This window comes from Pleurodeles waltl, chromosome 9 (genome assembly GCF_031143425.1).
Source record: "Pleurodeles waltl isolate 20211129_DDA chromosome 9, aPleWal1.hap1.20221129, whole genome shotgun sequence".
In the NCBI taxonomy this organism is placed as follows: domain Eukaryota; kingdom Metazoa; phylum Chordata; class Amphibia; order Caudata; family Salamandridae; genus Pleurodeles; species Pleurodeles waltl.
The window spans coordinates 808,046,350-808,067,353 of NC_090448.1; the positions used below are offsets into that span (position 1 = coordinate 808,046,350).

Sequence of the window (21,004 nt, forward strand, 5' to 3'; positions counted from 1 at the left end):
ACATAAAAAGGGTTGTAGGGTCGTAAAAGTCCCGCCAGCCATACTTTTAATATCTAAGCGTTCACGTGGGCTGGTGGACAATAAGCTGTGAAGCCAGGAAATGGGTCGACCAGAAAATATTGATTTATAGCCCATAGAAAAGGCTTTGATGGTAATCATTTAAGAAACTGAAAGTCAGTGCAGATATTTAGTATATCGTGGGGCTAAGGAATAAAATCAGACTAGCTATACCCTTAGTATTTTTCGCAGGTAGACAACTGGACCTTTAAGCATCAAAAGATAAGACTTTCCATACCCAATGGGGGGAAAAACACCACCTTACTACCTGCCTGCTGCCTTGCCCACACAGTACACGGGCTGTGCTGCGAGATGTATTGTTTACAATTCAGTGGGCTTATAGCCTTTACACAACATTCATTGGTTGTTTACACAGTCGGTCTCATTTGCATTTTTAGGATTGCCAGGGTCTACGGGTCTTCCCTTCCTTGTGTTAGCTCCTCCCTGCGGCACAGACCAAGTACATGTGTAATCCCTAGTCTTAGTTCTTTCTTGCCTTTTGGAATGCACTATTTTTTCATAAGCGTTTCCATGTAATTCCTGTACGTGCAATGTGATTTTCTACTTTTAACACTGGCATACAGCTGTTGCTGTCACTCAATCTGCCATCTTTATAGACACCTTTGTTACTTACACTCACAACCATATCTCTTTGCGCCACCGTAAGCTGCTCTACGCCACACTATCCCACACTTTTGTCACACCACACCATTCTACACCACTTCACTCTCCGCCACTCCACCCACTATACGTCATTCTACTCTATGCCATTCCATGACATTCTACTCTATGACACTTCTCTCTATGACACTCCATGCCATTCAACTCCACTCCACACAATGCCAATCTAGGCCACTCCATTACACTCCACAGAACTCCACTCTACTCTGTGGTACTCCATGCCCTCCATATCACCCTATTATACAACACTCTATGTCTGTCACTCACTACCATACCACTCTACAGCACTCTACTTTATGTAACGCCACGCTATGCCACTACACTGTATGCCATGCACTCTACGCCACTCCACCCTTTGACACTCCACGCTACCCCACTCTACACCACCCCACTTTGCTCTACGTCACATCACTCAACTCCACTCCAAACAATGCCACTCTACAGAACTCTACTCTATGCCATGGCACTCCATTCCACTCTACACCACTCTGCTCCACTCTACATCACCCTTCTCTACACCCTGCCCCTCTATTCTGCTCTGAGCCACTTTACTCTATGCCACTCTACTCCACCTTATTCCACTCTACTCTATGCCACTCCAATACACTCTACGCTACTCGCCACTCCATGCTACTCTATGGCTCTGTGCACTACGCAACTCCACTCTACACCGTTCCACTTGATGCTAATCTACTCCACTCGCCTCTATGCCACTCTACTATATGCTATACCACTAAGCCATGCTACAAAGCAGCCACATTGCTGTACAACATGGCTGCAAGACATCAGTAAAGCCAATAGCTCTCACAAAGGTATGACCTATTGGCTTTACCAAGGCTTGGTTAATTAGCTCTTTGGCTTGGCTAACGGCTACATGTCGAACTTTAAATGACAAAAGTAACTACTGCAAAATGAAGGCTTGTAATTGTGTACACACCCCCATACCCACAACAGTGTGCGAAAATAAAAAGCAGTCTTATTAGAAGCCCCATTTTAATGCTCTAGGTTTAAAATAGGTGCAAGTAAACCATGCAACACCCCCACCAGTTAAAAACTTTGGGTGTCCTGCTCATTTGTCATCTTTTCTGCTGTGTGCCACTAGGTTAAGAACTTGTACATAGGTATTCTTTTGATTTGCATATAACCTGTGACAAAAAAAATTAAATAAACAGTCTAAGACTAGAGTTGGAATATTAATCTGCCCAACAGCAGTATATTATGAGCATGTCCACTGGAATTATGTGAACCTGTGGCCGAAGTTTTTGCATAAAATTATGGACTTGTTGCATGTGCCACAGAATCCACCATCTGGTGCATAATTGGTAAACTTGAACAAAAAAATGTTTCTAGGTCGAACAGATCAAAAGTTACAAAAACATGGCAAAATGTGTTGCCATTCAGTGGAAGGCCCTTTGCAAAGGTTCACTAATCACTAATCACATTTCAGATGCTATTGCTGTATTTGGGAGTTAAAGTGGTACTACTGAGGTACAGTCTTTGTTAGACTGTGTTAACATGTGTAACAAGCATTAGCAAAGCCAAAAGTTGTGCCTATGAAAAGCAACTGGCTTTACCAATGTGTTTCAGCCATGTTGTACACCAGCGTGGCTGCTGTTCAGCACTGGCTAAAAATTTGAGGCGTAGAGGAAAGTGGCATGGAGTGTTGTAGACTGGAGAGGAGTGGAGTGATGTGGCATAAAGTGATGTGTCATAGAGTGGAGTGGAGGTGTGGAGTGGTGTAGAGTGGATGGTTGTGCAGAGAAGTGGAGTGTCATGGAGAAGAATGAAATGTCTTGGAGCAGAGCGGAGTGTTGTGGAGTAGAATGGAGTGTCACAGAGTGGAGTAGATTGGAGATTCATACAGTGGAGTGGAGCTTTGTGGAGTAGAAAGGAGTGTCATGGAATAAAGCAGAGTATCATTGAGTAGAGGGGAATAGAGTGGTGGAAAGTATAGTAGAGAAGGGGTGAATGGAACAGATTGGAGGGCAGCACAGAAGAGGGGCATAGAGTGGAATACAGTGTCGTTGTGGGGAGGTGTGCAGTGCCCTTGATTGGGGTGGCACAGGCTTGCACAGGGTTGAGTGGTGTACAGGGGAGTAGTGGATTAGAGTGGAGTAGGGTGTTGTAGAGTGAAGTGGCACAGAGTGGAGTAAAGTGGCATTGAGTGGTGCAGAGGGAGTGGCATAGAGTGCCGTAGAGTGAGTGGCATAGAGTGGAGTAGTGTCAGAGTGGAATGCCACAGAACGGAGCAGAGTGTTGTAGAGTGGCATAGAATGGAGTGGCGTAGAGTATCAGAGTGGAGAGTTGTAGAATGTCGTGGAGTGGCATAAAGTGGAGTAGAGTGCTGTAGAGTAGGGGGCCACAGAGTGGAGTACAGGGGAGTAGAGTGGAGGAGCCTGGTGCAGACGGGATTAGAAAGGGTAGCATAGAGTGTAGTAGAGTGTCATAGAGTGAAGTGGAGTAAAGCATTGTAGAGTGAAGTATCTTGAAGTGGAGTAGGGAATCACAGAATGGAGTGTTGTGGAGTGGTGTGTTATAGAGTGGGATAGTGTAGAGAGTGGTGGAGTGGTTTGTCGCAGAAAAGAGTGGGGAACAGTGCTGGCGAAGAGTGGAGTGGAGTGGCGTGGAGAGTCATACAGTGGAGAGGCATGAAGTGGAGTAGAGTGGCCTAGAGTTAAGTGGCAGAAAGTGGTGTAGACTGTCACAGAGTGGAGAGGCATGGAGTGGGGTAAAGTGGAACAGAGTGGAGTAGAGTGAAGTGACAGAGCGGAGTGTCATACAGTGGAGTGTCATAGAGTGGCACAGCATAGAATAAAATGTGGCGCAGAGTAGAATGGAGTGCCGAAGCGTAGAGTAGAGTAAAGTGTCACAGAGAGAAGTGTCGTAGAGTGGAGTAAAGTGGCATGTATTTTAATAGAAAGGAGTAGTCAATAGTGGAATAGAGTGTTGCAGAGTGGCACAGAGTGTCGTAAAGTGTTATACAGTGGACTGTCGTAGAGTAGAATGGCCTAGAGTGGACTGGCCTACAGTGAAGTGTCATAGAATGGAGTGGCGTAGAGTGTCAGAGAATAGTCACGTAGACTATTGTAAAGTGAAGTGGAGTAGTGTCGCAGAGTGGAGTGGCATAGGGCCAGATGTAGAAAGCCTTTTGCATGTCGCAAACTGCGAAAAACGCAGTTTGCGGCATGCAAAAGGCCGAACGCGATGCTCATCCTCAAATTGCGAGGCGGTACCGACTCGCAATTTGAGGATGCGACTCGCAAATAGGAAGGGGTGTTCCCTTCCTATTTGCGACCGCATCGTCAAGCTGAGTTGCTTTGTGACCGCGAATGCGGTCGCAAACCAACTTGCAGTTACCACCAGTGTCACACTGGTGGTAACTCATTCGCAAAAGAATGCCGAAAAAAACTAAACCAAATGGTTTCGGAAGTTTTTTCTTTTTGCAACTCGTTTTCCTTTAAGGAAAACGGGCTGCAAAAAGAAAAAAATAAACTGCTTTATTTAAAAAGCAGTCACAGACATGGAGGTCTGCTGACTACAGCAGGCCACCATCCCTGTGAATGCATGGACTCGCTATGGGGTCCCAAAATGCGACCCACCTCATTAATATTAATGGGGTGGGTCTTTGCGACCCCATAGCGAGTCGCAGAAGGTGTCTGAGACACCTTTCTGCATACAATTTTGCTAGTTGCAAATTGCGAGTCGGTCTGACTCGCAATTTGCAACTCGCAAAATTTCTTTTACTACATCTGGCCCATAGTGTCATACAGTGGAGTGTTGTAGGGTGGAGTGTTGTAATGTGGAGCAGAGTGGCCTAAAGTAGCAGAGTGAAGTGGCACAGAGTAGAGTAGAATCGCATAGCGTGGAGTAGAGTGGCGCAGAGTGGCATACAGTGGAGTGGCGTAGAGTGTCCTAGAGTGGAGGGGCTTACAGTTACACACAGTGGTATAAAGTGTTGCAGGGTGAAGAGTCGGAGAGTGGTATATGCCTAGTGTGGTAGTGTACTGCCATTACAGACAACACATTTTCAATTGCAATGACCATTACATTTGCACAGCTATACAATCTTACTAATAAAACTATAAAGTGCACAAACGATAATGTATGGGAATGGCATCACTTGGTGTAACGATTTCCTTTGCTCGTCTTAAAATATCTGTGTCCACCACACTTTAGAATTACAAAAAAAATGCTCTTCATGTGTCTATGTATATAATCCTTATATAGTCTGAAATATTAGCACAGTTCATTTACAGATATTTCAAATGTGTTATATGCTAGGAAAAAGACTTTCCTTTCACACCAGAGATTGTTGGATAAATCTTCTCACTCTGAAGTCCGAAAAGCAGAAGTAAACACCAAGTTCCCTCAGAAGACAGAACCTGACATTTGACCTCTGTCTTTAAATGCACAGCAAATTTGACAAGTTAAGATCAAAATGTAATGGTCAGCTTACAGAAAGTGAGCACTGGTATAAGAATATGTTAAGCAGGCTAGGCTCCACCGAAGGGACAAAGAAATGCTGGACAACCTAAAACAAATAAAACCAACAAATAGAAAGCAAGCAAATGTGAGTTCAACACAACTAAGCAATGAGTGAAATGCATTCCAAGGAAAGATTTCAGAATGTCCCCAAAAGTACTTTAGCAAGCAGAGAGCTATAATATCTGGGAGGCTTCGGCCTACAAATGACAAAATAATGAAGTAATACTATCACAAAATGTGCAGCATTATGCCCTATAATTTGCCTTTTCTTGCCACCTAATTTAGCCAACCCTGCCAAACAATATGGTCCTCCCCTCTCACATACTTCTAGTGGCCCCGACTTTGGGGAACAATACTTGCCAATGTTCCAATGTTTTCACGTTCTTCTACTCCTTTTTTACATATTCTATGCCGAGATTCCACTGGCTCAATGCCTTTGAAAAATACTTGCATCTGTCCAAATAACACTGCAGAGTGTGCTAGAGCCGGAAAGCCGTTTATCACTTTATTTAAAGAGCAGAATTGGGACGGTCTCAGTTTATAGACTATTATATATGTCTTTTTTTTGTCTCCCTTTTATTGAATTTTATTTGCTTTTATTGATGGTTTTAGTATTGATCTATTGATCTTGTTATTGTGTGATGTGGGGTTTTTATTTGGGATTTTATTAAAAATATGCACCTTTGATTCCTTTGTCTTTAGGCTGATCAACAGAGAGATTCATTGACTGTGTGAATGTGAAGTGATCGGTTGGTTTTCCTGTGGGGAATTTTATGATTTCACTGTGTTGTGGTGCCCTGCCCCCCTCAGGATATTGGAGATAGGAGGGTCCCCTCTCTATTTTTCACTACTTATAGTACAAGTGGTCTCTACTGGGCCACGATAAGCTAGGGTATAGCTTAAAGGGGAGGGCGTAGATGTTCAAAACATGTAATAATCAGTTTTACTATATTAGGAGGAGGATAACAGGGGCCTCACTTGCCCAAACAGCGAACAGGCTTTAGGCCTCGTGGACAAAAAGTGTGTCTTTTTGCTGCACTAATCGGGTGGATATCTGTGAGGTGGACTGAATGCAGAATTCATTTTTGATTCAGGATGTCATGGATTTTGGGGTACAGGGATAAAGGGGAGGAGTAATGTTCAGTGTTTGTGTTTTTAGCCATGTGGATATGCCCGTTCATTTTTGCAGATATAAAAGCCAATAAATATGATTGAAACTTAGACAGTAAGCTCTACTGTTCAGGATAAAGCGAATGCCTCTTACCTAGGCTGGAACTTGAGATATGGTTGCTCCCTTCTCTCCCACAGAGCCAAGATGTCCTCGCTCCTTACGAAGCTCGGGGTAGTCTCACCCAAGGTATCACCATCAAAGCCCTGGCTGTCTATTTTCTCTTGTGAGGGCCATCCTAGGGGCAGTGATGAATTCCCAAATAGAGTCATTTCATGGGCTAGTCCCTGTTTCCGGTCCTTAATAACTGTATTTAGGTCGCTTGATGCAACCGATCAGTTGAATCGAACCAAGGCTGCAACTCTCAGTACACACTTGTTTCCTAAACAAAAGCCCAAGAATGGACACCGTGTCCCTGCTGACATGTAAACACATGCTTGCTGTACTACAGGAACAACTTTGAAAACAAGAGGAGAGTGAAGCACAGTGACACATAATGTAAGTAGATACAATCCCGGAAGGCTCAATATTCATTGAAGCCATACTTGTCCCAACGCCCTAGGTTACAAGACTGATGACTCGGCCTTGGCAGTTGGGCAGGTACACCACTATTTAAGGGAATTTTTACAGGTCCTAGGCTAAATGTTGCAAAGCTCACCAACATTTTACTGTAGGTCGCTGGAAATACTGCTTGAGTGGACAGAGTGAAACTAGGACGCCAAGGTTCAAGGTCCACAAATGTGGATGAAGACTCCGCCTTCTACCCTGGAGATCGCCTGTGGCTCAGTTCTGGGCGTAATGTAGTTTAACGAAAAGAAGAACGTACTAGAACTAGACCATATATAACAAAACAAGGACTTGGTGCTGAAACACAAAAAAGACAATTGAATATTAACAAGTCTGAAAACCGAAGTTCTAGTTTTATGAAATCACTCATACAAAGAGTTTTACCTTAACGAACATTCAAAAGATCATATGTGTATTAAAGGCAAACATGCCAAAATGAAAGTACGGTTTGTTAAGGAGAAAGTCGGCCCATAAAAAAATGACTGCATGTTTAAAAAAGCCATCTTAGAAGTGTAGACGACCCTTGAAAATGATTTCTTAAAATTATCTTTTGGTTATAATTCTATGGAGTTGCAGCGCACTGTGTCGTGATTTAGCATGCCTACTTGTCCCTCTAAATGGCCTGGATCGAGCTTGATTTCGACCATATATTTTCAACCAATGCATGTAGCATCAGTATGTCTTCCCATGCCTACACTCTGGTGTAGAGGCTGCTACTGTGATAAATATTGCAATATGGCCTCAAAGAATCCAAACATTATTTTTAATTCAATAGGATACAATGGCTGAGTATCCTTGGTCATCCCTGTTCAACTTTTACAGAACCTGGATTTTCTGGGGTGGCTGAGGCAAGGAGAGTGTAGAATTGCCTACCTTTCTTCACTCCCGGTTTAGGGAGAGTAAGATTGCTTCCCCTGCTCTCCTTTAAAATTTTCAACTGACAACAAAGGCTTCCTGTGCTTTTCCCAAATGATGGCTTTCACTGCTGTCTCCTATTTAAGGGAGTGTAGCGTTGGTGGCTTCCATTGTTGTCTCCTGGGTAGAGTTGGTGGGGCGAGGTGTAGATAGCTTCATAAGCTCTCTTCTGATCAGGGGGGCAGCGCTTTGCCTTGACTAATTTGGATCCTCTCCTGGGTGTGGGGAGGACATAATGGTGTCTTTACCTGCAGTCATATGGTCAGGGGACGAGTCAGGTGGCTTCTATTGCTCCCCTGGGTGGGTGATTGGAAGGGAGGGGTGGAGGGGCTTCCACTGCTTTCTCCTGGTTTAAGAGCCTGGTGAGAGGCATCAGATCGTAGTTTCCAGTCGGCTCCACTCGGCAGGAGGAGAGTAGTATAGTTTGTACTATTACTTCTTGAGCGAGAGATGGGATCATAGTTTCCACTGCTATCTCCTCGATGGCTAGTGGGGGTGTGGCTGGGGAAGGATAATTTCCATTACCTGCTTTTTAGCACTGAAGAATAAGATGGTTATTGCAGTTATTTCAAGTTGGGAGAAGGGAGAAAAAGATTAGGTTGTATTCTACTCTGTGTTCTATCCTGGGTGAGTGGGCTCAGGCAAAAAGTAGTAAAATTACTTACTCTCCTCTTTCCTCCCAAGACTGCCATTACATCACTGATCTACCTACCTGAGCAAGGTAGGGCATACATATAAAAAGCAAAGATATCTCAATGTCTTGCAAGATGTAGTCCTCATTCCTCATAGACCTCAACCTACCACCTCTCAGTGGTGCTTAAGTCTTACTGTCTAAGGGAGAATGATCTCATGTTGTGTACTCCATGATAAATATGTTTCCAGATCACAGGGTTTCATAAACAAACGCCCTGATCCAGACTTCTGGAACTTCCCCGAACATCCACAAAAAACAACTTTCCAAGAAATTCAGATGAACCAAGGCATGTTTGTACACTGATAAGTTATTTGTAAGTATCGGGGGGGGGAAACATGGGCTGGGTGTTTACGAGGTTTATCAAAGTTATTAAACCTCACACTGCAGAAACCTCCTTCACATTACACAATTAAAAACAGCGCATGTTCTAGGAACTACTTGCAATAATCTACCTTCTACTAAAAGCATTTTTCAGGAGAAACAACATCAGCAGGCTTCAATTAGCTGTCTTGGAGATTTCAACTCCAAGACGTGGTGTTGATAAGGAAAAATTTAAACCTTAAGCAACTATCTTGCATAGTTTCAGAGAACAGTTCAAATTACCAAAGAGTTAGCAAAAAAGAAGCATTCGTGGTGGAAAATGTATTCTATTTGTCTGAATCAGCAGAGATGATGATGAAAGTCTTCAGAAATTAAATACACTTGCTAGTCTTTACAATACTATCAAACCCTACTGTGGTAGTCATGAAAGAATGTTCATAAACATTTAATAGTGAAGGGCACTGACATACTACAAAAAGCAGTAAGCCACCCCTGGTACTGGACCACTGGTTGGCCTTAGCAAGACTTCTCTGTAGCACATAAAACAAAAACTAACACTATTGCCAGCAGTGAGGTAAATAAAGTTTGTACTTGAGCAGGGACAGAACAATTTCAGAAGTGCATTTGATCAACAAGCATTGGCAAATCCAATAGATCTCGATCATGCTAGCACTAATGGCTTTACCAATGTGTTTTAGCCACATTGTTCATCAGCGTGGCTGCTGGTCCGCATTGCTAAAAGTGAGGGGCATAGAGAAGAGTGGTGTAGAGTGTCATAGAGTGGAATGCGAAGACTGAAGTAGAGTGTTGTAGAGTGGAGTGGCAGAGAGTGGAGTGCATTGGCGTGGCAAAGTGTGGAGTTGCATAGAGTGGGATACACTGGAGTGGCACTGAGTAGAGTGGACTGGTGTAGAGAACATTGGTGTAGAGTATTGCAGAGTATAACGGCAGAGAGTGCATTGAATTCAGCAGTATACAAAGCAGCGGCGTAGGTTAAAATGGTGCAGAATGGAGTGGCGCAGAATGGAGTGGTGCAGAGTAGAGTGGTGCATTCTGCAGTGGCGTAGAGGGCAGTGGCGTAGAGTGGCATAGAGTGGTGCAGAGTGGAGTGGCATGACTGATGCAGAGGGCAGTGGTGAAGAATAGAGTTGATTGTAAAGAGTGCAGTGACGTAGAGTGCAGATTAGATTTGAGTGGCATAGAGTGCAGTGATGTAGAGTGGTGCAGAGTAGAGTATAGAGTGCAGTGTAGGGTGACAGAGAGTTCAGTGGCGGAGAGTGCAGTGTTGCAGTGTCAGAGTGCAGTGGTGTAGAGTGGAGTGGCATAAATAGCAGTGGTGCGCAGTAGAGTGGTGCACAGTAGAGTGCAGCGGCATAGAGTGCACTGACAGAGTGCACTTGTGTACAGCGAAGTGGAATAGAAAGCAGTGGTTAAGAGTAGAGTGGCATAGAGTGCAGTGGCTCAGAGCATGATATAGTGGCATAAAGAGCAGTGGCCTAGAGCAAATTGTTTCAGAATAGAGAGAAATGGCGTAGAGTGGAGTTGTGCAGAGTAGAGTGCAGGAGCACAAAGTGGCATAGAGTACAGTAATTTAGCGTGCAGTGGTGCAGGGTAGATTAGAGTGGTGTGCCGTGGACTGAGCGTAGAGTGCAGCGGCATAGAGTTGAGTGTTATAAAGTGCATTGGTGTAGAGTGTATTGACATAGAGTGCAGTGGCGCGGAGTGGAGTTGTGCTGAGTAGAATGGTGTGACCAAAGACTGGGGTGGTGTAGAGGGCAATGGATAAGAGTGCAGTGGTGTAGAGTAGAATGGTGAAGAGTGCATTGGCATAGAGTAGAGTGGTACAGGGTAAAGTAGAGAGGCGTAACGTGAAGTGGCATAAGGCAACAGGAGGGACAAACTGAACCTGGAGAGCCTAAAGTAAATAAAGCCAGCAAATGGAAAGCCAAAAAGTGTGAGTTACAAACCACTAAGCCAATGGTAACCAACAAGTGGAATGCATTCTTAGGTCACCTTTCTGAAAGTCCCTGAGATGTCTTTAGCAAGCCAGACAGCTGGGCTGTCTGGTGGCTGCAACCTAAAAAGGACAGGGGTCAACCATAAAACTCAAATGTCAATAAAGAGATAACTTTAGGCTTGTTGCACTAGGTAAGAGAGAAATATCATACTACATTAGAAAGGAGAGAATATCGGTGTGCTCTACTCCAACGAATAGCACCGTCTTCTCTTAATATTAATCTTCAAGTGGTGCATGGGAAGGGCACCTACACATAGCCTTCACTGGACTGCATTTCAGCATTTTGAGGGGGAAATCAAAGTTAGATGATGCACGAGTTCAGCCTCTATTATATAAGTCAATATGCTACTTGTTCCTCTTAAATAACACTGTAATGCAAATTTACAGGGAGAATCCACGCACCACTGAAGGTAAAAGATATCGCAGAAGGCCTAATTTTAGGTGCTTCCAAGATTATTCCTTGGGTCACTATATCCTGGTATTGAGATAAAATCGATGGCGCCCCTGAATCCTTTCAGGGACCGATGGAACGCTGGCTAATAGTAAGCCAGGCGACCATTCCGCATTGAACAGAAGTAATGACCGCAATAGTGATGCTAGATGGTAAACCACATCAAATAGATTAAGAAATAAAAAATAAACATAATCCAATAGATTCCCAGATATTCTGTATTTGCTAGACGGGTGTCCGTTGGTTGCCTCTGCTGATTACATGGGTTGACCTAAATTACCCCAACTTGCATTAAAATTGAGTGGGCTCGTTCATTTTTTTTCAATATTACCGGTTAGCTTGTATGCGGGATACATACAAGGGGAACCCAGGCGCTAGTGTTTGTAATGATATGAAAGGGAACATCTACACCCACGAAGGACCGAGCAGACGCTTTCCAGTTATTCTAGTTCCCTCCAAGTATTTGGAAATGGGGGGTTTAACTGCGTCTTTTCAATCTGACTCCTGAAATTGCCCCTTAACGCACGCAAAGAGGCCACCATCAAAGGCCCGACTGTTGCAACACGAAAAAAAATCAAGTTCATTTACATGTTTTCACATGCAGATGAGTTCTTCCGAGATGTGCCCCCTTTTCAGAATGGGGGTTACGGAGGGCGCTCAAATGAAAGGCGGCTCCCTTCCCGGCCTCCCATTCTTCCCACAAAATGTCTCGTTCACAAGCAAACCTTCCTCGATGCCTCGAACCAACACAAAGTCCTTCCGAAACGGCCAAAGTTATGTAACTGGTGGCGAGGACCCACGACAGGAGCCTTGGACAGCCCTGCCTGTTAGCTTTAACATTAAGAACAACGTTGTCGACAGGATCTAACCAAGAGGTTCACATTCCAAGTGTATTAATGTGTGACTCTCCAAACTGTAGCGCTTCGAAGCGTCACAGTGAGCGAGGGTTGTGAAGTGAACCCACTCATCTGGAGGCTAGAGTAATTGAGGCTGCATTCGTATAGCTCGCTATGCCCTCAGAGCACCGAGTCGTGTTATCACTCGTGTAGCTCGCTACATAGTGCGGAATGCTGACTAGGTACACAAAAAGGCTGGTAGTAACTGCATGAAAACAGCTGCCCACGAGTGGCGACGATGCGGTAACAGAAATCCTGCTTTTGACCAAAACCAGGAGCTTTACTCTTACACAGATCATTGTTACACCCACCCAGTGCTTGCGTGTTTCGTTTCCTAAGCTACCAAGATTGCCAAAGATACGAAGTGAGCGACAGAAAAACTGGTTTGTTCAGAAGCATAAAGTTTGGCCTGCCAACTCATCTTGTGCCCCCTTACAGCATCACCCTCATCCGCCTCTCCCCTCGTCCTGGCATCCTTACAGATATCGTCCCCGTAGCCGAGGAGAGAGTTTTGCTTTGATTTCTTACAAAGAATAACACAAATCATTTTTTATATGCTTCAAAACGCTACGGACAATATGATGGCCGCGCGTTTCGGCCTGTACTCTGTTAACCATATACACGTTAATTCTCCACGAAATTACGAGCTTTCCAAGCCAAAGTTTCGGGTGGATCCAGCGACTAGGGGCCAGGAAGAGAAAACAAGCAGCCCAGGGGCACGCTGAGGCGAGGCTTAAAGGAGAATCCTTTCCCTCTTCACTCCATTAGAAGCCGGGTTGATTTCCACCCTGTACATCTGCCGCACAACTGTTTAGAAGCAGAGGTCGTAAGACTCGCCCAAAAAGATCACTGACACTATCCCACGGGGCGCGACGCAAAGGTGCAGACCAGCCCCCCATTACCAGGATGCAGATCACGGACCCATCGATTTACAGGGCAGACTGAGGCAATCTCCGAGAAACACGATTTTAAATTATGTGGGTTGTTGGGATGCCCGTTGTATTTAAATGAGTTGCATTGATGGACAATAAGGCCGATTCACAGAAAATAGTAAATCTACAGTCAGAGATCTGTATCTACCTCACTGTACATTTAGTAGAGGTGGGCCATCTAGATTATTCACGGGGAGAGCAGAGCAAGAGGCCCGGATTGGCTCGAACAGAAAATTCTCGAGCCAAGCCAATAAACAAGTGATAAGAAAAAATAGAGGGACTCATAGAAAGGACATATTTTATATGCTGAATAGCTTACAAATGTGCCACTTCTGCTTACATTTAAAAAGCAATGCAATCTGTATGTTGGGTTTTTCAGTCCCCTACTCCAAGGCAGCTCAGTTTAATTACGCACCCTCTCCAGCAGCGATCTGCAGCTTGTCACGACTCTGATTTCTGGCATCGCAGTTTGTCTTGGGAAAATTGACACAGCAACCAAGGCCCACACAAGTAAATAATAAAAAATAAAAACACTCAGCAAAAAGTTATATCTACATATAAATGAATGTAATTACCTTAACTGTTACAGTAGTGCATTCTGGTCTGTATGTAACTGTTTCCATTAGGCCTTTGCAACAAATGTTACAAGATAGAAAAAAATATATATGAATGCCAATAGTTTTCTTTATCAAATGCAAGGAGCGTTGTCGCAACATACTTTTTAGTCGTTTAATTGTGAAATGAACCTGTGTACTGCAGCTAGAAAGAAAACCATAGTCTTGGAAGGGGACAAGAGGGTGCATGAGTGGCAACACAAGAGAATTTAAAAGCTATCAGAAACTCGGATTGTTTCGTGATCAAGAGTCCCAGAGAACCTCAGTGGGAGCCAGACCTCTGGCCCGAGCAAGACACGAGCCTCCAGTGGCCTACCTACCTCTACTTTTTGAAATTCACATTTTCCAGGAATCTACAGAAACATCTGTGCCATATGCAAGTTTCCATTCTGACTCCTGGAAAGTCATGCGATTTCCAATTGGGATCACATTTCTGCTATACAGAGTTCTCAGTAGCTGAGAATGCCAGAAAGAGGGAATGAGATCCCCTGAGCAATTGCACATTTTTATTGTGTTTTTTTCTCTGCAGGAAACATATTTTTCACCCAGGCAGAAACCTCTTGCTACAACATCTCTTCTAAATCTGGGGTGGTTCGTTCCTTTTTCCACCCCAGAAAGGCTATTTAGGCCAGCACAGAGTTGGATAAAAATCCAACCCTTTCCAGGCTGGAAAGAGGAATAATAGGAGTGTGTAAATACCCACAGCATATGCGTTTGTGGGCATTCACAAACTTTGAAGGATAACTTTGCCATGGAACACCCACATTCCCAACCTGTGAGTGGGATTTATGTATGTATTGAACTCGGCATCCGTGGCAGAAACAAATGACCTTGTACTTGCCAGAAATACCTTTTGAATTCCTGGATGTCGTTCGTAAACTTACCTTTAAGGCCCAATTTACTTTTGTGCGTATCCCTCAATGTAAATAAATGGATCTCATATTGATAAGCTGAAATTGTGAAATGAATCTGGAGCCTATAATGAACAAAACCTGCTGAACAGGCACTTCTCGAACAGGTACACCGAGTGACATTCATGGACAAAGGCATTTGTGCCTTCTAGTCACCCAACATAACATGTGATGACTCTGCCTGTGCACCGTCAGCAGGTACTCTCTGTGCAGGCCATTTAATCTACACAGTCATGTTCAACAAGCAAATGGCCAGGCTACACTGGGAAGCGAATGCTAGAAGTCAACAGGGCCTTGATAGAGGAAAATTGAGGAACAATGACCAGCAAAGCAGAAGTGATCTCGGCCAGTGACTGCTTACAAACACATGCTTTCCCGTGAAGGGTAACTTTCGATGTTTCTCAGTCCACGCCACGCGTTCCAACGCACAGACTGGCGTCCAGGGAGTTTCATCTTGTTGTTGGACCACTGCTTTTAAACTTTTACTGTTTTACTTTTACAATATGAATTAACTGCTCGCCTCGAAGCTTAACTAATGTGTCTAGCGTTTGATAACCTTTTTAGCTTTTTGCTAGACTAGTTAAGATACAGTAGAAATAAACTATAAACAAATCAACTATACCGTTTCCTAGTTGAAACGTTGTTAAAAGGGAAATATTAATTTCTACTGCACCAAACTTGAGGTAGCTTGAAGGCAGGGCGGGCTAAGCACTCTGTGGGAAAGACAGCTGTTGGGAAGGATTGTACAGTATCAAAGGGGTAAAGTTTGCAGTGCATCTTCGATGAGCACACACCACACAGCTCAGCCAATGCCACTTCTCCGATGTCCAAAGCCCATTACTAGCTGCCATCCAATTAAAAGCAAGCACTGGCAAAGCCAAACTATCTGAGGTTGGCTTCCTGCCTTTTGGACCGGTCAACGCTTTTTTAATTTTGTCATGGTTTTTGGAAAAATATATTTTTGGGAAAGCTGTCAGGCCCCTGCCAATATAAACAAATACCTGGTTAAAGGCAAAGTATTTTTTTCACTTTCAAAATGCACACAGTGCCATAGTAGCTCAAGGCCTTCACTGGAACAACTTTACGTGTGGATATGCCCCTTGTGAAAGAGCATAATACCGATAGTCACAATTAAATAAGCCAATGGATGAGGTGGGCTGACCTGTTGGCCCATATTGTAGGCTGTAGCCAGTGGAAGAAAAATGTGAATGACACAACAGACCAATGGATGAAGAGGACTGGCTGAGCACCCCTATAGGTACATTAACTATAATACTAGCAATTCAAAGACGCTTGGGTACTATCAAGCCGAAACACACACACAATGCCGCCCTAACCCGATCCATCCCTGCACAATCACATTATTAGGCAGAACATAATTGCACAGGCTTTCAATTCTGACATCCCACGTTACACTAGAAATGCAGATCTTTAGTAAAGATCCATTATAGACTATATAAAGCAAAAAATTATTCTCTGCATAACCTAAATTTCAAGTTTTGCGAAGTGCTTCACAGTATTGCTCAGCCTGTTTACAAGAGGATTCCACCAGATAAGGGAGCTCTAGCATAGAGAACATGTTATTCCACCAAGATAATACAATGTGTACCAGAACAGGAAACGTGGTATTATGCAGTAGGGCTTACAAAAGTATGCGGTAAGAAAAAACAAATTATGCAGCACAATCTGTAGCAGTATTACTTCGTTATTTTGTCATTTTAACAGCTATTAATCTTGCCTGGGCAAAATCGCACATCATTAGTATTAATTTAACATTCAGCAAGTGAAAGGTGGCTAATTAACCTTTGTTAAGGATCAGCCACGGCCCGGAAATGTGTGTAGCACTTTTTGTTTAGTAACCTTTGATCCGTTTGCGCTAAAAACGTTTTTCTTGTGAAATATGCAATTAATGCAGCAGATCCTGGATTGCGTGGCAAGCAATGCAAATCCATGATTATGCAGAAAACACAGTGCAAAATTGCGTGGACCCAGTGGCCTTGCCTATAGGTAGCAAATGAAACCTGACAGTATTCTTCTCTAACAGAACATAGCACGCAGGTACCCCAACCTATTGTGCCCCTCCCAAACCCACGTTGTTTGTATGTGGTCACACTTCTCTGAAGGATGAGCACGTTTCTCCTGGAACACGCTCCAATTCATCGGGAGACAACATAACTCACCCCTTTTCTCCTCCACCTTAGTAGCCCCGTGGTCCAATAATTCACTCACTCTGTCTAAGGGCCCACCCAGCACTCAAAAAGTTGTCTGGAGGAGCTGTCTGGGAGAGGCAGGGAACTGGAGGGGTCACCAACCCATCAGAAGCAATACCAATCCAACCAAAACCAACCCATCAGAAGCAATACCAACGGAACCAGGGCCTACTTTAACACATCGCTGGTGTACCCCTGCACTAAAATAAACCAATTCCAACTAGCGACTGCTAATTTCGAAGCCCATTCACAACACAGCAAGGCACCTTAGCAGTTACAAGATATTACCATGGAGCAGCCCTATGCTATATACATTATAATCATATAAGCTATACAACACAAACATGGGGAGCAATAAAAAATGTTATATATAACAACTGCCCTGAGAAACATAAGGCCACCATTTTCTACTACAGTAGAAAGGTCAAATTATAAGTTACCACTATAGTACTATCACGGTAATGTGAAACACACTACTTAACAGGCTGTACATTACAAAGATTTTTCTCACAAGGACTACCCACAGTACTTTTATCTTATACATGGATCTAACTCTTTGTGCACCAGTAGCAGTTAAATGTTTTTCTTCATAACAAGGGTACGTGAAAACCACTGCATGGCATATAACCTTGATGCAGATCGCGAGGCAGTAACACGCTATTTATTGCCTTTAGAGAGGGGGAAGGAGGGCCAACATGATGACCAACACAAGACCCTGCCTTTCACGAGGCAAGACACCTCCACTCACTATAAATTGCAATAAGTATAGCACTTCAAAAACAATCACATGCAATCACGCAATAAACATATACTACCTATTCTATCACACAGAATGTAACTATACTGCACATTAGGGTTTGTGTACACAATACACTCACTCGATACATTAAATATAGCACAATTTATAGAACGATCGGTACAAGAAAATATTATAGCTCACTCAACGCACGATATAAACGTACTTCTTAACAGGCATGACATAGCACACAAGACGGCAGATTAACCCGTGACAAACATTTAAAGTGATCTGTTAAGCACTACGACATGTACCGAATCCGCTCCTCACCCACCTGTCCCAGAAATACGCAACTCAGCAGAACTCCAGAAAAGTATGCGATCAAGCCTCAGCTACAGTGCCGTGCCCCTTCTTAGTGATACACCCCTCGCAGGCATACAACCACGCCCCTCACTGCCCTCCCTCTGTCGTCATGCCCACACTAAGGCGGGGCGAGTAGACGTCACGCACTTGGGTGGCGCGCGTGTTGTCGCGATTGTACGGTATTGGCGCTAACATTGCGGTTACACCGGCAGCCAAAAGGGTGATCCCGTTGCCGATGCTGAGTGAACGCCCCATTCTTAGCTCTGCCGCCATGTTATGATCATGCGAAACAGCTGTACACAGGCGTCCAACGCCCTTTGCGGTGAAAGGGTTTCAGCACCCCTTTCGTGTTTCTTAGCAAAGGCTTCCAGGACACACACAATTTTCTTATCTGGGTGGGCGGTAGATGAGGCCTCAATGACAACCTCTTACAAAGTGTCTCGCGGGTCATTCAGAGGTTGAACCGCATACAAAGATAGGAACTGTGATTCTGAGTGCTATGGGAGCAAGGCCGGGGAGTTTCAAGACCGGCAGTACTAGAGACAAGCCTGAAAGAACAAAATATTATGCATTTATGTTGGTATAACCTACACACCCCAAATTGAAAATAAATGCAACCTAAAGTAATCATTGAGAAATGCATTCTTTCATGTTATGAACGTTCAGTTGGTTAATGCCATCCTTGCAGATGTCTATGTGTAACCAGTAACAAAACAGAATGCTGCACCAGACCAGGCACATGGAAATAGTGACCTATTTGTGCAGTGCCCAAGGTCCCAGTCTGTGAGTGAAAATATACAAGTCATTAGTTTAAAACTATTAGACACAGTATAAGATAGAGTTCCTCATAATGTGCAAGGAAATTAAAGGTGCATTTAGCGGTTGGCAGATGGCCTGCTCCTTTAAATGTGACAGATATCCCATCTGCTGAATTACAAGTGCCTTAGGCTAAAATGCACGTGTTATAAGGAGAATGATACAACTGCCACATTGGTGCTGGAGCACCCCAGCCTTCAAGCTATAAACAAGACCCTTATTATTGTAAGCTATAAACAATGCCCTTAGTGTGTTAGAGAAAGAAATAACAAGCACTAAATATATATTTTTAGTGCAGAGAAATTCGACTGTTCCCAGTGTAAACCGTTTTTGGGTCTTTTGCTAACAACATCTCGGGGCCATTCGGAAGCTTCCCTGGGAATGCATTCCACCCATTGCCTTCTAATGGCTTTGTGATTAGTAACTCACATTTGCTTGCTTTATATTTATTTGCTATATTTGTTTTAGGCTATCCAGCTTGAGTTTGTCTCTCCATTTCCTTGCCCAAACCCTATTTACTGTATTTTTCCACTTATTAGTGAATTTCTATAAACAGGCCCTTAAATCTTGTCCCACTCTACATCACTGTACTCTGCACCACTCTGTGCCACAGCACTCTACACCAATGCACTCTACGCCACTCTACTGTGCACCATTTCACTCGACGACACTGTACTCTGCAACACTGCACTCTATGCTGTTGAAATCTATGCCACTCTACTGTGCACAATTGTACTCTATGCCAGTGGTTCCCAACCTGTGGTCCGCGGACCCCCAGGGGTCCGTGACACATTCCCAGGGGGTCCGCAGGCCTGGGCTGGGAGGAAGGCACTTCTCCAGTTGGGGCCTCTGACAAACACGAGCGTGCGTGTTTTCATATTTATTACTTCTTTTGTTGAGTATTTTTAAACGCACTGCAAAGCTCCTTGTACTACAAAAATAAAACCGTCAAGCCAACTCAAGTTATTAATGTATCTGCTGGAGAGAGATGGGAGTTTTGTGCAGTGGCAGTTTTGACTCAAAGGTAGCGCAGATGGTTAATATGCCTACTGCAAAGAATATGCATCATGCAAAGAACAGTATGTGCATGGCAGAGTGTGTTACTGCTTTTGTCACAGAGATTATTTTGTTACTGTGCAGTTCATAATCGTAATCTAGCATAGTGAGCTGTGAACTGCCATTAAAGATCTGCATGTAAACCGCATGGCACAAATTAGAAAGTTGTTTTTTTCCTAGTATTTCATTTTCCTTATGCTGCTAAAAAAGGTTTGCTTTGTAGAAATACATTCTTATTGCTAACGCAGTGCTTCATTTGTGCTTGTTGTTTCTGGTGCTGAGCACCGGCACTTATTTTTGAGGGACGGGGCTTATTCTTCTGCCTCAAGCATTTGATGCGAGCAAAAGACACATTTGGGAAAGACGGAGGAAGGGAAAAACGAAAAAGCATCACAAAGGGATAAAGTAGAAAGCTGCTAGAGCGAGCAGAAGTGGCAGGGAGTGGCTTTGTATGGATTGAAGAGGCCCGAGATGGCCTCAGGCTTAAGCTGCCTCAGTATTCCGTGTTCCCACATTTAATTGCAGTAGCCACGTGTTTAAGAGAGGGCTTTGGGCACCGGCACGTTTTTATTTACAAATTAAGCACTGTGCTAACGTCATCACTAATCACTGTGCTGTGTTCTGAATCCTAAGTTTGTGCTTCTCCGGACCAAGCACTCTTAGAAAATGCCTACCAGTGTGGATGAGATGTGAATCCTACACCTTGTAGTCCCCTGTAAAGTGCCCTGACACCCTACAGTGGTATGAGAGGTGCAATCAAACAAATGAAGTACATGTGACAGAGAGGCTGGGGAGAGATGAGAAGCCCTTATGGTTTACTTCCTTTCCCCTTCACTTATTTATGTGAAAACGCTTTCCCAGATCTTGCATACCTAAAAAATTAAAACAGAAATTGCTCCGGAAATGTAGAATCTGACCTGAGGATTCACCTTTCCTAAATAAAACCAAACATTGAAAAGGTAGTTGCCGAAATGCAGCGGCAACCTTTCCAATAAAATGTTTTGATTTTTGCATATTTTTTCAATATAAAAGAATTTTATCTTTAGTAATTTGAGTATTTGTTTGGTGTGTACTTGTTAAATTTTTTGCGAATTACTGTTTTAATGTTTGCAAA

General features: G+C 43.7%; 1 protein-coding gene across 1 annotated transcript in view; it reads right to left on the reverse strand.

The window, feature by feature from the left end:
* LOC138260009 (cdc42 effector protein 2-like) overlaps positions 1-18,098 on the reverse strand; it is a 72,166-nt gene extending 54,068 nt beyond the window's left edge. The window contains exon 1 of the mRNA XM_069208068.1: positions 17,990-18,098. The gene's annotated coding sequence lies outside the window, so the exon portion shown is untranslated. The remainder of the gene's footprint in view (positions 1-17,989) is intronic.
* Positions 18,099-21,004: the final 2,906 nt, after the last annotated feature.